The 17,378-nt window shown below is 41.7% G+C and overlaps 1 long non-coding RNA gene across 1 annotated transcript in view; it reads right to left on the bottom strand.

Annotated features, from left to right (window-relative positions):
- Window positions 1–7,851: 7,851 nt before the first annotated feature.
- The window catches only part of LOC141141407 (uncharacterized), a 47,521-nt gene continuing 37,994 nt past the window's right edge, over window positions 7,852–17,378 (bottom strand). The window contains exon 3 of the long non-coding RNA XR_012244064.1: window positions 7,852–9,182. This is a non-coding gene — a long non-coding RNA (uncharacterized lncRNA). The remainder of the gene's footprint in view (window positions 9,183–17,378) is intronic.

Genomic DNA, 17,378 nt, shown 5'->3' on the forward strand with positions numbered 1-17,378 from the left:
GCAGGGTGGCCCTGCTGCATGAAATCATGTACCTCTATATGATTCGCACCCATGGCTATGAGGCGCACGTGGCCGCCGCCCCTGCGGTGATCGGATTCGATTCAGAACCAATCAGTCATCAGGTCCAGGAGAATGATTTATGGCCTGGACATGCTGATCGGATCTGACGAATGGCAGAAGGTCCTGTGCCTGTGTTTACATTACTGAAGCACAGGACCTTCTGCCATTCGTCAGATCTGATCAGCAGCTCCAGGCCATAAATCATTGGACCTGATGACTGATTGGTTCTGAATCGAATCTGATCACCGCACCAAAGCCCTCAACATGCCTCTCAGGAAATAGCTTGGGGTGTCTACTTTCCAAAAAGGGGTCATTTGGGGGGGGTTGTGCTATCATGGCAATTCATGGCTTCCAGAAACTGTGATAGGTAGTGAGGAAGTGAAATTAGCAATGTACGCCCTTAGAAAGCCTGAAGGCAGTGATTGGTTTCCGGTGTCCTGTGCGCAGTTAGACTGCCAAAAAGTCTCACACATGTGGTATCCCCATACTCATGAGAAGCAGCAGAATGTATTTTGAGGTGTAATTTCACATATACCCATGGCATGTTTGAGCAATATATCATTTAAGTGACATTAAGTGGTCATTTTGCCAAAACTTGTGGCAAAACATAAAAGAATCAATGGACTCATCATGCCTCTCATCAAATATCTTGGGGTGTCTACTTTCCAAAAATGAGTCATTTAGGGGGTTTAGGTGCTATCTTGACAATTCAGGGCCCCCAAAACGGTAATAGGTAGTAAGGAAGTAAAATGAGCAATTTACACCCTGAAGGCGGTGATTGGTTTTCAGTACCCATACACGGCTAGGCTCCCAAAAAGTCTTACACATGTGGTATCCCCGTACTCAGGAAAAGCAGCAGAATGTATTTTGGGGTGTAATTTCACATATACCCATAGTTTGTATTGTAGCTGCTATAACTTTTGCGCAAACCTATAAATATACGCTTTTTGAATATTTTTTTACCAAAGACATGTGGCTGAATACATTTTGGCCTAAATGTATGACAAAAATTGAGTTTCTTGGATAACAAAAAGTAGAAAATATAATTTTTTTTTCAAAATTGTCTTTTTTTGTTTATATCGCAAAAAATAAAAATCCCAGTGGTGATTAAATACCACCAAAAGAAAGCTCTATTTTTGGGGAAAAAAAGAACGTAAATGTTGTTTGGGTACAGTGTTGCATGACTGTGTAATTACCAGTTAACCTCCTTGCCGGTATTCCCGAGTGTGGCTCGGAGTGAAATTTCAGTAACATTAGCAGTAACCCCGAGCCACATGGGCATCACTGGATCCTGAAAAGAGGTGACTTACCTTGTCCCTGGGATCCCATGATGTATTCCCGCTGTGTCCGGCGGGCGGATCTTCCACCCGATGATCTGTGTGTTCTGGCTTCCCTTCCCTGCGAGCGTTGTAACGAACATAGGGGGGTGGAACCGGCGGCAGATTCAAAATGTATAAATCACAACACACACAATACATTGAAATCTTATTGGGTTACATTACTGTATCAAATTATTTGACCCCAGTCCCCCCCCCCCCCCCCAGTGCTTTGTCCAGTGCCCTTGCTTGCAGTTTTACTGTTCTTTCTGCCTGGAAACTGGAGAAAAACCTTGGCATCCAAAAAGCGTGCCTCTACATCAAAAGTGGTTTATGACCTGCTGGAAAACAGCGATAGTGATACAGAATCAATTGCAGAATTGAGTGATAGCGTGATTCTTGGGAAAATTTGTCATCAGACACAGAAAGTGATTTCAGCGACGATCCTGTGACTGAGCTTAGTGATGTGCAGACTTGGTGCTCTATTGACTGAGGTACGGATCACGCAGCGCCCCCAAGATTCCCATTTACTGGAGCACCTGGTATGAAATTGGATGTTGACGATGACAACCCCTTGGCATACCTACAACTATTTTTGACCGATGAGGTTATTGAAAAAATAGTTATGGAGACAAACCGGTACCAAGAGCAACAATCTGCTACGCATTGGAAGTTTTCAAGAAGTAGAAAGTGGGAACCAGTGACCAAAGAGGACATTTGGAAATTTCTGGGCCTAATAATTCTTCAGGGAGTGGTGGGGAAGTGGTATTGGACAACCAATAACTTACTTGCCACTCCATGCTTTGGCATGGTCATGTCAGAGTACAAATTTTCCCTGATAATGAAGTATTTGCACTTTGAAAACAATGAAGAATTTAATGAAACTACTCACCCAGCACTAAAACTCAATAAAATTTGGGACATACCGTATTTATCGGCGTATAACACTCGCTGGCGTATAACAAGCACCCCAAGTTTAGGAGGGAATTTTAAGGAAAAAAACTTTTTGAAGGGAAGTTTAAGGAAAAAAAACTTACATTTAAATGCCCATAAATGCAGCCTTGTCCAGTGTCCATCTGCATCCCAGTGTTTTTGCAGCCTTCTGTCTCTTTGCAGCCCTGTGTTTCTTTGCAGCCCTGTGTTTCTTTGCAGCCTTGTGTCTCTTTGCAGCCCTGTGTCTCTTTGCAGCCGCCGTGTGTCTTTGCAGCCCTGTGTCTCTTTGCAGCCCTGTGTCTCTTTGCAGCCTTGTGTCTTTTTGCAGCCCTGTGTCTCTTTGCAGCCTTGTGTCTCTTTGCAGCCTTGTGTCTCTTTGCAGGAATTTAAATATGGCGCCGATCCCCGCTGATTGGGAGTGGAGCGAGCGCCGACGACATAAACAAAGCCGAGTGTATTCGGCTAGTCTCGGCTCCGCTCACAGTCCCGCCCAGTCCCGCACCTATGATGGACATAACACAGTTCCAATGGCGGGACTGAGCCTGACTGTGAGCAGAGCGGAGCGAGCACCGCCGACATACACAAAGCCGAGTATACTCGGCTAGTCTCGGCTCCTCTCACAGTCACGCCCAGTCCCGCCATTGGACCTGTGTTATGGCCATCACAGGGGCGGGACTGGGTGGGACTACGAGAGAAACCGAGACTAGCCGAATACACTTGGCTTTGTGTATGTCAGCCGCGCTCGCTCCGCTCCCAATCAGTGGAGATTGGCAGGGATCGGTGTATAACACGTACCCACGATTTTCCCCTGATTTTAAGGGGAAAAAAGTGCGTGTTATACAGCGATAAATACGGTATATCAAATGATTCTGAAGAATTTGTAACCAAGCTATGTGCCAGATAGAGAAATCAGCATAGATGAAAGTTTAATGGCCTACAAGGGAAGGCTCAGATAGATACAATATATGGCATCAAAGGGAGCACGATTTGGCGTAAAATCCTTCATGCTATATGAATCTAAAAAATCAAATTAGTGCAGCACAATATATGAGTTCATAGGCAAGTATGGGTACAATAGAAAGTTCTTAGCAATAAAAGGGCAGGCACACCTCGTGTAGCAAGGCACAATTCTGTTCTCCTGTATATTCTGAGTGACTGATCCTCCACCACCAAAATCAAACTCTTACCAGATGGGATGGACCTCTGATCTAACAGAAGGTCATGCAGGCTTGTATCCACAAACGGGATAGAGGCAGTAGGTAAATGAGCCAGATGGAGCAGATGATCCAGGAACTGGTGTGTTGGATGGAGAAAAAACACAATCTAAGTGTTCTCCGCAAGATTCATTTATTGAAAAATCCACAGCATATAAAAAGGCTTATAGCCAAGCAAGAAATGCTGAACCGCCATTCAATAAAACAACTGTAAAGACAGCGTGTGTGACAACGCCAGTGTAAGACACAGCACACTGCCGGAGATGACTGCGGGTGACATCCTGCGATGTCCACATGATAGCTCCTCCCTCGAGGGGGGAGGTGCCTCTATCCCATTTGTAGATACAAGCCTGCATGACCTTCTGTTAGTTCAGAGGTCCATCCCATCTGTTAAGAGTTTGATTTTGGTGGTGGAGGATCAGTCATTCAGAATATCCACGGATCAGAATTGTGCCCTCCTTCACGAGGTGTCCCTGCCCTTTTATTGCTAAGAAATTTCTTTTGTACCCATATTGCCTATGGACTCATATATTGCACTTCACTAATTTGACTTTTTATATTCTATTTTTGAAGTGTTGTGATTTGCCTTATAGTGTTCAGCTGCATTTTTTCCCTATATCCATTATTTGTGTGCGCTGATTGTTTCATTATTTATACTGTCATGCAATGTGAATTGACAACTGGTTACATTTGGAATTCTGTCCTAAACAGCGGGAAAGGAACCAAATTCAACCCAAAATACAGTAATTATGGAATGGCAACATCTTCCGTTCTTTCACTGATTGAGCCATTGCTAAATCAGGGCTATTGTATAACTACAGACAATTTTTACACATCTCCTGAACTTTATGAGTTCCCTCTGCAGAACAAAACGGATGCCTATGGAACCGTTAGGGCTAACCGGCGTGACATGCCGCCAATCTTTGGCAATAAGACGCTCAAGACTGGACAAATGGTTGCCTGGCAGAAAGGCAAAATGATGGCACTGCGATGGCGTGACAAAAAAGATGTGTGCCTAATGAATATAATCCATAATACCTCCACTGTCATGATATGCACAAAAGGCGGGAAAAACATCAAGCAATGACATTTTATCCAGCAATGAGAAAACAACAACAGTATTACAAGAAGATCTTCAGGCATCTTCTTGAGCAATGCTTGTGGAATGCCTACATTCTGCTACAAAAAAAGAGTGACAAGCCTGTGGTTCACACTGACTTTGTTTGGAAAGTTGCCAAACTGATTTTTCTGAACCACCAAACACCAATGGCTGTGAATAGAGCTGGACGTCATGCTGCTGGCATTGTCAACCCACTGTCAACGTCACTTCATGGACTACATCCCACCAACTGAGAAAAATTCAGCATCCACAAGGATGTGCATGGTTTGTTGCTCAAAGCATGATGACAGTGGAAAGAAAATCCAAAAGGAAACCAGGTTCCATTGTCCTGATTGTGACGTTACACTTTGGGCAGTCTCATATTTCAAAACGTATCATACCCGGGATGTTTACTGAAGAAATATGACTAGTAATATTGCACCCTTGTTTGGACAAAAAAAAAATCAGTGTTTTTGATTTGATTATGTTATTGACTAAAATTTATTGAATGAAATGTATTATTATTTGTAATTATTTATAGTTATTTATTATATTATAATTTATGATTTTGTGTTTCAAACTTTAACATACCCAAGATGTCTACTAGACTCCTGTTTGGACACATTTAAGTGAGTTATTCCTAAGAGTTACAGGCCTACAATATAAAATGCCAAATTTCCATGTAAAACAATTGTACCACTTTCAGCATCAAAAATCTGACATAATCTTACTGCCAGGGAAGTTAAAGCAGCACAGTGACAAATTGCAAAAAAATGCTCTGGTCATTAAGGGGATAAACCCTTCCAGGGTTGAAGTGTTTAATATAATAATCTATCACTGCTAGGGTTGCCGAGATAATCAGATGTGGGTTATAATGCATACAATGCCGAGTAAGAGCAGCCGATACCAAAGACCATAAGCTACCTAAAGGAACTGCTGTTTCCTCTATCGTACACAATGTTTTATTATTAGAACTAGTCCAGCATGCCCTCAGAAAAGACATAGGCTGATGGTTGAGTTTACAATGAAGAGCTGGTCGCATGGATCACAACTGAGAAGCCATGTAATACTTGGTCTAAGTAGCCCCAATGTATTCTGTCAAAGGTCTTCTCTGCATCCAGAGTGCGAAAGAGAGAATGATGACCAGAGGATTCTGAATGATGTAAAAGGTTCAGGATACGTTTTGTGGCATCTGGAGTTTGTCTGCCTGGGATGAAGCCTACTTGATCTGATTTAATCAAGCAGGGTATAAAGCTAGCAATTCTATTGGCAATTAGTTTTGCATAGATCTTTAAGTCTACATTGAGGAGGGAAATTGGCCTAAAGATTTTGGGAGAATCTGGCTCTTTCCCTGGCTTATGGAGTGTCACAATGGTGGCTGATAACAACTCTGAGGAAAGATTGCTGAGAACACAGCACATTAAAGACCTTTTCCATGTATGGGGAGAGCGAGTTCAAAAATAATTTGTAGTATTCTGCTGAATAGCTGTCTGGGCCTGGAGATTTGTCATGGGAGAGTTTTGACTATAGCCTCAATTTTATGTATTGTAAAGGTTTGGTTCATAGAGAACATTTCAGTCTGAGTCAATGTTGGTAGAGAAATAGATTCTAAAAACTCTGTAATGAGTTCAGGTGTGGATTGAGTGGTAGAGGTATCATCCTGCAAATTTTACAATTTACTAAAGTAGGCATTGAAAGCATCCGCTATATATTTTGGGTTGATGAGTTTCTCACTTGTAAGAGGATAAAGATATGGTATTCTTTGTTTAAAGGCTTTTTCTTTGACTTGGTTGACAAGAAGTTTGCCGACCTTATTGCCAAGGCAATAATGGTTGGATCTCAGGGTTCTAAGATGATTATCGTACTGGGAAATGAGTAGTAACCTCACGTCCTTGCTGGCCTTAAAAAAGCTAATAGACATGGGAGACTGTTTTTTGTTTTCCACCCCTAAAGTATGAATGGGTTTTAACAGGTCGTTAAGTTGCTGTGTCCTGCATTTTTTGGCAACAGATCGCATTTTAATAAAAACCCCTCTTATATAGGCTTTATGGGAGTTCCATAAAGTAAATGGGTCTGAGACCAACTTTTCTTTCAGTGCAAAGAACTCCTTATCATTGCCAAGTAAAATATTATGATTTTCTCGCAATAACATCAAATAAATACCATTACGCCATCTATTGGCCCTAGTTTCCTTTGGGACCCCCTGTGATTGTAATAGAGACAGTTGCATGGTCAGACCATGTGATGTCATGTACTTTGGATTCACTGATACTATGCAACAGGAACTTATCTACTAGAAAAAGGTCAATGCGAGAGTGGATTAAGTGTGCATGTTAAAAAAAAGGAATAGTCCTTTTCTGAAGTGTGTTGACACCACCATTCGTCAAATAGTTTGAATGAGGAAATGAAACCTTTGAGAAGTGATCTGTAAGAACAGTTACCTGTAAGGGTCAGACTTATTGAGGAGCAGGTTCGGAATGGCGTTAAAGTCTCCACATAAGATCACGTTGTCCTGTTTGACAGCTTTGGCTTTCTTCTAAGCCTTTTTTCAAAAAGGAGAGAGGTTTCACATTTGGCAAGTAGACATTCATCAATGTATAAATGTTGTTAATTTCACATGTTAAACTGATGTAGCGTCCTTGATCATCTTTATCCAAGGATGTCGATTTGAAGGCCACAGCATCTTTTATGGCTATGAGCACTCTCTTTTTGGAAGGTGCATTGGAGTATGAAATGTGAGAGAAATTTTTATGCTATAGTACATGCAAGTTGGTTTGGCAAAAGAGGGTCTCTTGAATACATATAACATCACACCGAAGTTTCTTGACCACTGTTCATAGCATGCTCTGCTTAGGGGGGCTGTTAAGACCTTTTACATTAAACAAGACAATCTTGAGCAGCATAATGAAGCAGGGTCAGTGGTAGCATACAAGTACAACAAAAAACAAGAAAGCTAGGATGTTAACTTGATGAGAAATGTCAGAGTCTAGTGAGATTATCTGAAATGTCAGGCATTTGAGGGTACTGCTGGTTGATGGTGTCACTTCAGCAAATGTGGATGGTAGGAATGGTTAGATACAATACAGCTGTTTCTAAAAAATGAAGACAAATACAGAAAGGAGGAAAAAATGTGCATAATGCTCTGGAGACAGACAAAGGTGCCCACCAGTAACAACAATAAAAAGGAAAGTGATTCAACTAGGAATCCAGGCAAATAAAATCTGCTTTATTTGGGGGTTCAGAAAAGGAGTAAAGGTGTAACAATCATAACAAATTAGCACTTTGTCAACCAGCTTCCACATCTTGCCAATCAGGCCGCTGAGATAATGTGGAGAAGTAGTGGGGCTGGTGTGGAGTCATCATGCAGAATTCACCATTTTTTTCAAAATGGCCAGGCCTTCTTCCACTGTGGTAACTGCAAATGTGTCTCCCTCGTAACGGGACAGATCAGCAAAGAGTTTGAGGCCCTGCAGGCAACCAGTCAAGTGATCTTTGTTTCTGGTCAGGGACAGCAGTTTTTCCTTCTCATGGTAGTAATGTCTTCGGAATATAGTATGTCTAGGGTGATGTTCAGGCACATGTTTAGGCTTAGGGAGCCTGTGAATACAGTCTATGCCCAAATCCTCAGGAGGGGAATCTGGAAGAGCTGCGCTGATGATGTTGGAGAAGTAGGCCTCCAGCTCTTGCGGTTTAATTGATTCTGGAATGCCGCAAATTTTAAAGTTGTTTCTTCGCAAGCGATCTTCCTGATCTGCTAGTTTAGACTTGATCCAAAAAATATCATCTTCCCTCTCACTGTGCGCATTGACTAGATCATTAATATTGGATACAAATTGTCCTATTCTGCTTATGACACTCTGTCCCAGCTCTCTGGATTTCTGATTTAAATTGCTGGGCCAAAGACAGTATATCAGCATGAATTGTCCTATTCTGCTTTAAATATACGACACTCTGTCCCAGCTTTCTGGATTTCTGATTTAAATTGCTGGGCCAAAGACAGTATATCAGCATGAATAGGCTGATAATTAGAAGGGGAAGTGAATATAGATTCATGGAGTTCTCTAGTGTCATCAAGCGAGAAGTCTGTGGCACTCACCTCTGCCGAATTTGCTAGCACAGGAGACAACCTTTGCCTTGATTCAGCAGGACTTGTGCTGATGGAGGAAGCCTGGGATATAGGGTTGCTATGGTGAAAGGGACCAGAGAGTTCTCCCTTGCTGATGTGCTTCATGCCTGCCTTCTTGGAGCCCTAGATGTGTGGAAGCTGTGAGAGGTGGAAAAAAGTCTGCTATGTGGCCTGGTCTGCTTGCGTCTTTCCTTTTGTGGGACATGCTCTCCTGAGGTGCCCGATGCTTTAGGGCCAAATCTGCTGCTGTCCCATGCCAGAAAGCTGTTGCTGTGTAGAGCTGTTGGGCTAAGCGGCCACCTGCCTTTTATGAGACATGCTTTCCTGAAGTCCCCGATGCTTTAGGGCCAAATCTGCTGCTGTCCCGTGCCAGAAAGCCACTGCTGTGCAGAGCTGTTGGGCTAAGCGGCCACCTGCTTCGCACGCTCTCCCGCCTAAAAAATATCAACAGGAATAGAGTGGTTTTGTACATTATTTATTTTCAGGACTAAACAATAGAATTAAAAAACACTTTTTAGTTAGGTAAATATAAAATATTGCATATAATACTATTTTTTCTTACATCCAGACAATAGGTGTGGTTTAGGCCCTTTTTTACTTACAGGGAGGCAAAAAAAACTCTTGTTTACGAACCTCGGTAGCTCAGTAGCTTAGGTTTAAATGTAATCACGTAAGTCATTGAGTCAGAGAATGTTTGACTATTTAGAAATATCATCCTCTTTGTAAATGCGTATTCAAAAACAATACTGGGTGGATTTATGGATTCATGTTGTCTTTGCTAGGTTATTACCCTGACATCTAGTTGTCTTAAAAGAAAAACATTTGGTAATATCAATCCCAGTGTGGGCTCATTTTCTGTATCTTAAAGGAGAAGTAGTTTTAGCTCTACTCCTACTATACTGTAGATCACAGGAGTGCAGTTAATTCTGCACTCCTGTGACCTGCTTTCAGCCCACAGTGGGCTTTCAGGTGATGTCACTCAGCCGGTCCAGGCTCTGGAAAGATCCTGACTTTCCAGTTAGAATCCACCCAGCTGCTTGGACTGGCAACTGGTTCAGCCTCTCAGGGAGACTGAGCCAGCTTCTTCAGCCCCCTCCACAGCCCGGCACTCCAGTGAGCGATGGAGCGGCAGAGCAGAAAGCTGGTGACTGACAGTCACTGCTCTCTGCTCGGAGGGAAAAACTGAGCGATCACTCAGTTATCAGAGCCGGCGGGGGGACAGATGCAGCATCGGATCAATGCTGCATTCACCTAGGTGAGTATAATTTTTTTTTCAAACCCCATACTTCTCTTTTAAATAACAAAAGTGGAATCAGGTGGGTCCTTATTCTGCTGTAGTCCACCCTCCTTAGGGTTTGGAGCTAAAAAATGTGCACCACTATTTGAAAAATGCAGTATTTATTTATATTTATCTTACCCCTGTTTTCCATATCACTGGACATGATGTCACTGTCCTACAATGAATTTTACTAGAGAAATCAGAGCAGGTGAAATCCCACAAGACATTGCAGTGCATTGCAAGAACAGCTTCCAGTGGTATTCAGCTTCTCAGTATACACCAGGATCTATCCGGAAGGCTGAGTGAGGCAACTGATTGGAGAAAAGCCAATGTAGCAAAAATATTTAAAAAAGTGCCAAGATATATCCATGGGAACTATAGTCCAGTTAGCCTAACATCAATAGTTTGCAAGCTCTTGGAGGGGATGATAAGGGACTATATACAAGATTTTAGTAATAAAAACTGTATAATTAGCAGTAATCAGCATGGATTCATGCCAAACCAATCTATTAACCTTCTATGAGGAGGTGAGTTGCCATCTAGATCAGGGGTCTCAAACTGGCGGCCCTCCAGCTGTTGCAAAACTACAAGTCCCATGAGGCATTGCAAGGCTGACAGTTACAAGCATGACTCCCACAGGCAGAGGCATGATGGGACTTGTAGTTTTGCAACAGCTGGAGGGCCACCAGTTTGAGACCCCTGATCTAGATAAAGGAAGGCCCGTAGACGTAGTGTATCTGGATTTTGCAAAGGCATTCGATACAGTTCCCCATAAACGTTTACTGTACAAACTAAGGTCTGTCGGCATGGACTATAGGGTGAGTACATAGATTGAAAACTGGCTACAGGGGCGAGTTCAGAGGGTGGTGATAAATGGGGAGTACTCGAATGGTCCGGTGTAGAAAGCAGGGTCCTCCAGGGTTCTGTCCTGGGACCAATCCTATTTAATTTATTTATAAACGACCTGGAGAATGGGATAAACAGCTCAATCTCAGTATTTGCAGACCATACTAAGCTAAGCAGGGCATAACTTCTCCGCAGGATGTGGAAACCTTGAAAGAAATCTAAACAAATTAATGGGGTGGGCAACTACATGGCAAATGAGGTTTAATGTTGAACCATGTAAAATAATGCATTTGGGTGCCAAAAATATGAATGAAATCTACTCACTAAGGGGAGAACCACTGGGGGATCTAGGATGGAAAAGGACCTGGGGGTCTTAGTAGATGACAGGCTCAGCAATGGCATGCAATGCCAACAGAATATTGGCATGCATTAAAAATGGGATTTACTCCAGAGATAAAAAGATAATTCTCCCACTTTACAAGACTCTGGTCCGGCGGCACCTGGAGTATGCCGTCCAGTTCTGGTCACCAGTCCTCAGGAGGGATGTGCTGGAGCTGGAGAGGGTCCAGAGAAGGGCAACAAAGTTAATAAAGGGACTGGAGGATGTCAGCTATGGGGAAAGACTGCAAGCACTGGACTTATTCTCCCTATAGAAGAGAGGCTTTTTAAGGGACATGATTTCAATGTACAAATACCATACTGGTGACCCCACAATAGGGATAAAACTCTTTTGTGCAAGGTTTCCAACATGTAAAAGTGCAGCACAGCTAATTTGCCATACCTTATCTCATGTTTTTATCCCCAAATAGTGTTAAAACCAATATAAAAAAAAAACAAATATTGCTCTATTTTATATTGCTTTTTTTCAATATTTTTCAATATTTTAAATGCAATACAACCAATAACCAAGTATTTGTTCTTTAACCTCTTGCAATTCGCCCGCCTGCAATATACTGCGGGCATGCAATGGCTGTAGGCAAAGCAAAGTACCCGTACGTCACTGCTTACTTCTGGTTTTAGGGCACACGCATGCGCATCCCCTGCCCGGCTCCCGCTGTGATTGTACACAGTGGGAGCCTGTCAGCAAGTCCCTGCCAATGATTTATGGCCGGGACCTACTGATCAGCTGTGTGCAATCACAGCCCAGAGCTCTTGTGTTGGTAAACAACACAGAGCTCTAAACAAAGGGCGCGATCTTAATGTTCCTTAGTGAAAAACAGCACACTGTTCACACATTAGACATAGTTAGGCACACTTTTAACCCCTTGATCTCCCTAGATGTTAACCCCTTCCCAGTTAGTGTCATTAGTACAGTGACAGTGTTTGTCAGTGGCAGTTAGACAGTTCCCCCAGCGTCAGTTAGTGTCAGATTGACCGCCGCAGTAGACATAGTTAGGCACACTTTTAACCCCTTGATCTCCCTAGATGTTAACCCCTTCCCAGTTAGTGTCATTAGTACAGTGACAGTGTTTGTCAGTGGCAGTTAGACAGTTCCCCCAGCATCAGTTAGTGTCAGATTGACCCATTATAAGTAGCTGATCACTGCCAATAGTAGTATAGAAAATAAAAAATAAATACATTCCAATATATATACCATAGTTTGTAGGCACTATAACTTTTACGCAAACCAATCAATAAACACAAGTTGGGATTTTTTTTATCAAAAACATGTAGCAAAATACACTTTGGCCAACCTTTATGGATACATTTTATTTTTTTTATTGGATATGTTTTATAGCAGAAAGAAAAAAATATTGTTTTTCTAGTTTTTTTTTTATATCGCAAAAAATTGAAAACCCAGCAGTGATCAAATACCACCAAAATAAAGCTCTATTTGTGGGAAAAAAAAATATACATTTCATTCTGGTGTAGCGTTGCATGACTGCGCAATTACCAGTTAAATTAGCACAGTGCTGAATAGCAAAAAATGGCCTGGTCATGAAGGGTGTAAAACCTTCCAGAGCTCAAGTGGTTAAATAAAATCTAAATTGCTAAATTATCTGTGCTCCCCTGTGATATGATCTAATTCTTTAATTACAATTACAAAATGTTGACTGAAATTAACCTCTTCACGACCGCGCAATAGCCAAAACATGGCTACAGTGCAGTCGCATGACCCTTGCAGTGCACATCGGCAGTTATTTGTGATTGCTGTATCCTTTGGACATAGCTAATCACAAATCGGGGTAAAGAGCGAATTAAAGCGGCTCTTTACCATGTGACCAGCTATGTCCAATCACAGCTGATCACAGCGTAAACAGGATTTGCCAATTATCGGCAGTCCTCTCCTCATGCTGACAGTGTAGAGGAGAGCCAGTAATTGGCAATCCACACAGGGGACATCTACATTGATAATCAAGGCACTGATCATCAATATCCTGATTCTTAGTGCAGCTCTAACAGTGCCCATCAGTGCTGCCAATCAGTTACCATCAGTCCCGCCTATTAGTGCCCATCATTGCCGCTTATCAGTGCCACATATTAGTGCCCATAGGTGCCGGCTATCAGTGCAGCCTCATCAGCGCCCATCAGTGCCACCTCATCAGTGCCCATCAGTGCTGCCTCATCAGTGCTCATCAGTACAGTCTATCAGTGCTCATCAGTGAAGCCCATCAGTGCACCCATATCAGCGCACATCAGTCAAGCAGAAAAATTACTTATTTACAAAATTGTATAACAGAAACTAAGAAAACCTATTTCTTTTCAAAAATGTCGGTCTTTTTTCATTTGTTTAGCAGAAAATAAAAAACCCAGTGGTAATTTAATACCACCAAAAGAAAGCCCTATCTGTCTAAAAAAAATGCTCCAAATTCTGTTCAGGTGAAGTGTGAAAGTGCCCAGTAGGCAAGTGGCTAAAGAATGCATCCCCACTTCTGACACCTAGCTCAAGCAGGGTATAAGATGGTGTTATAGCCTAATGCCCCGTACACACGATCGGAAATTGATTGGACATTCCGACAACAAAATCCATGGATTTTGTCCGACGGATGTTGGCTCAAACTTGTCTTGCATACACACGGTCACACAAAGTTGTCGGAAAATCCAATCGTTCTGAACGCAGTGACGTAAAACACGTACGTCGGGACTATAAACGGGGCAGTAACCAATAGCTTTCGTCTCTTAATTTATTCTGAGCATGCATGGCACTTTGTGCGTCGGATTTGTGTACACACGATTGGAATTTCCAACAACTGATTTTGTTGTCGGAAAATTTTTTAGCAAGCTCTCAAACTTTGTGTGTCAGAAACTCTGATGGAAAATATGTGATGGAGCCTACACACGGTCGGAATTTCCGACAACAAGGTCCTATCACACATTTTCCGTCTGAAAATCCGACCCTGTTTACGGGGCATTACACATCTGCTGACAAGAAGAGAATGCAAGTAAAAAAAAAAAATCTAGTCATATCTAAGAGGTATGCCTGTATTAATAAAACAATTAAGAGCACAGATACAGCTGGCTATAAATGTCCATTGGTAATTACTTCTCTTTAATTTTCAGGTATACTTAAAATAATGGCCACTGATTGTATGTATTTATATATGAAGCTACATTGTTTTAATTGTTAACTACTTAACTACTTCTATTTGAGTTTTGCTTTAGGTTTTTATTATTTCCTTTAGGTTGTTTCATGTGGTTATCACCACAGTAACCAAGTAACTGTAAAAACAAAAAAAAAGTCATCCCCTGTTTGTATTTTTATCACCCCATTTTGCCTCCACTTTGGTTCTAATTGCATTTTCTGTTTACTTGTCTCAGTTCCCATTCCTGTGTATCCTCTCGCTTCGGCTCTCTTTCCCTAGAGTCTTGTATCGATGGCCCAATGACCTCAATTTTCTCAGCAGAGAAAAGAACAGGTCAAGTGGAAAGTGTTTAAGGAAGTAGATGCGTCTTGGCCGCAGATTGTAAAGCTAGCCATTTGGTAGTTTGCAAACAATAATAAAAAGTAAACAAAATTTAGATCTTGCTGGCAATCAACGTTTTCAGGTTTTTTTTTTTCCGTGGAGGTAAACAAACACTGTGTTTGTTTTAGCGGTAAATCCCACATAAAATATGTTGTGAATAACTTATCTGGCTCTGTTCTGAAAGCTACAGAGACTGAAGTACAGTCAATAAAAACAATATGTTCTTATGTAGCAGCAGACAATACAATGTTTCTCACTTTTCCATATTATACTGCAAGTTAGGAAATGAGGCTTCCCTGATGGTATGTGCTGCTGCAGACATCCTCAGTAAAATTTTATGTTGTCTTCTTAACTCATATTACCTTTCAAAGTATTTTTTTTTATATTAGATATTTTTAAATGTTATATTGTGTTGTCAATGATTTGTGAACACTGTTTACACACAACACATAGGCATAAAGCTAACACACAGATGAAGTACATGTATGTTAGCTGTTGCACAAAAGATCTGTGTTTCTGTTTAACCATCTCAATACAGTGCATTTCACCGCCTTCCTGCCCAGGCCATTTTTCATCTTTCAGCGCTGTCACACTTTGAATGACAATTGCACGGTCATGCAACATTGTACCCAAATGACATTTTTATTATTTTTTCCCCACAAATAGAGCTTTCTTTTGGTGGTATTTGATCACCTCTGCGGTTTTTATTTTTTGCGCTATAAACAAAAGACAATTTTGAAAAATACTCAATATTTTTTACTTTTTGCTATAATAAATATCCATTTTTTTTTTGAACAAATTTTTTCCTCAGTTTAGGCCAATATCTATTCTTCTACATATTTTTGATGGAAAAATCACAATAAGTGTATATTGATTGGTTTACGCAAAAGTTATAGCGTCTACAAAATAGGGGATAGATTTATAGCATTTTTATTTATTTATTTATTTTTTACTAGTAATGGCGGCGATCTGCAATTTTTATCGTGACTGTGATATTGTGGCGGACATATCGGACACTTTTGACACATTTTTGGGACCATTCACATTTATACGGTGATCCGTGCTATAAAAATGCACTGATTACTGTGTAAATGTGACTGGCAGGGAAGGAGTTAACACTAGGGGGTGATCGAGGGGTTAATTATGTTTCTAGGGAGTGTTTCTAACTGAAGGGGGAGGGGACTCACAAGGGGAGGAGACCGATCAGTGTTGCTCTATACTGAGAACACACATCAGTCTCCTCTCCTCTCTGACAGGACGTGGATCTGTCTGTTCACATACACAGATCCACGGTCCTGGCGTGTTACCAGGCAATCGCGGATGCCTGGCAGACATCGCGGCTGACGGGCATGCGCATCGGGTGCCCAGTGACATGGCGGGCACGCGCGATTGCCGGTGGCGGCTCGCGCGCCTCCCTGGTGGGCAGGGAAGGCGAGGGCATCATATGACTCCCTCCCAGAATGTGAGCCGCACCGCCTGGCTGTCATATGACATCCGGCGGGCGGCAAGCGGTTAATCAGTCTTGTGGATTACTCGCTTTTATCACATTGAATATCAAGTCAGGTGACAGGGTGAGATGGATTAACCTTTTCTATGAGGTGCTGATATGGCCACTTTGTCAGAACACCAACTGCTTACAAGTGCATCCTTCGAAAGGCAGGTACAAAATTTTGACCACCCTTTTTACCTGGTTTATTGCAGGAGCATGAAGGTTGTAGCTTGACCCCTGGACATACTCTGGGCCCTAAGATCCTGATCCTGTCTTGTGGATGATCCAGGTCTGATACTGACTCATTGGCAATGAGCATGCTGAGCAAGTATACAGTGCTCAGCATCAATGAGTACACCCATTTGAAAAGTAAGATTTTAATCAATAGCTCAATGAACACAAGCATTATTTCCAAAATTTTGACAAAACTGACTTTTACAGAACATTTGTTTAGCTCGTTACATGAAAGTAAGGTTAATATTATAACTTAGATTACAAAATCTTCAGTTTTACTCAAATTATTTGATGCAAAAATGAATGCTCCCCACAACAAAAATCACTACATTTAGTATTTAGTATGACCTCCATGATTTGTAAGGACAGCGCCAAGTCTTCAAGGCATGGAATGAACAAGTTGGTGACATATTGCAACATCTATCTTTTTCCATTCTTCAAGAATGACCTCTTTTAGAGCCTGGATGCTGGATGAAGAGTGATGCTCAATGTGTCTCATAAGAATTCCCCATAGGTGTTTGATTGGGTTCAGATCAAGAGAAATACTTGGCCATGGAATCACTTTCACCCTTCTTCAGAAATGCAACAGTGGTCTTAGATGTGTGTTTTGGATCATTGTCATGTTGGAAAAGTGCATGACGACCAAGAGCACAGAGTGATGGTAGGATCTTCTCTTTCAATATAGATTAGTACATCTGTGAATTCATGATACCATCAATGAGCTAATTATTCCACCACCTTCCGAAATTTACACTCACCAGTGGTATATGATAAGCCTGTTTAGTACATAGTGCTCTCATCCCCTGTATGGGTTATTCCTATGGTGCCCAACAGATGAAGCAATATTCCCCTCTCATATTCTCATGCAAAAAAAGGG

Source organism: Aquarana catesbeiana, linkage group LG04 (genome assembly GCF_042186555.1).
Source record: "Aquarana catesbeiana isolate 2022-GZ linkage group LG04, ASM4218655v1, whole genome shotgun sequence".
Lineage (NCBI taxonomy): Eukaryota > Metazoa > Chordata > Amphibia > Anura > Ranidae > Aquarana > Aquarana catesbeiana.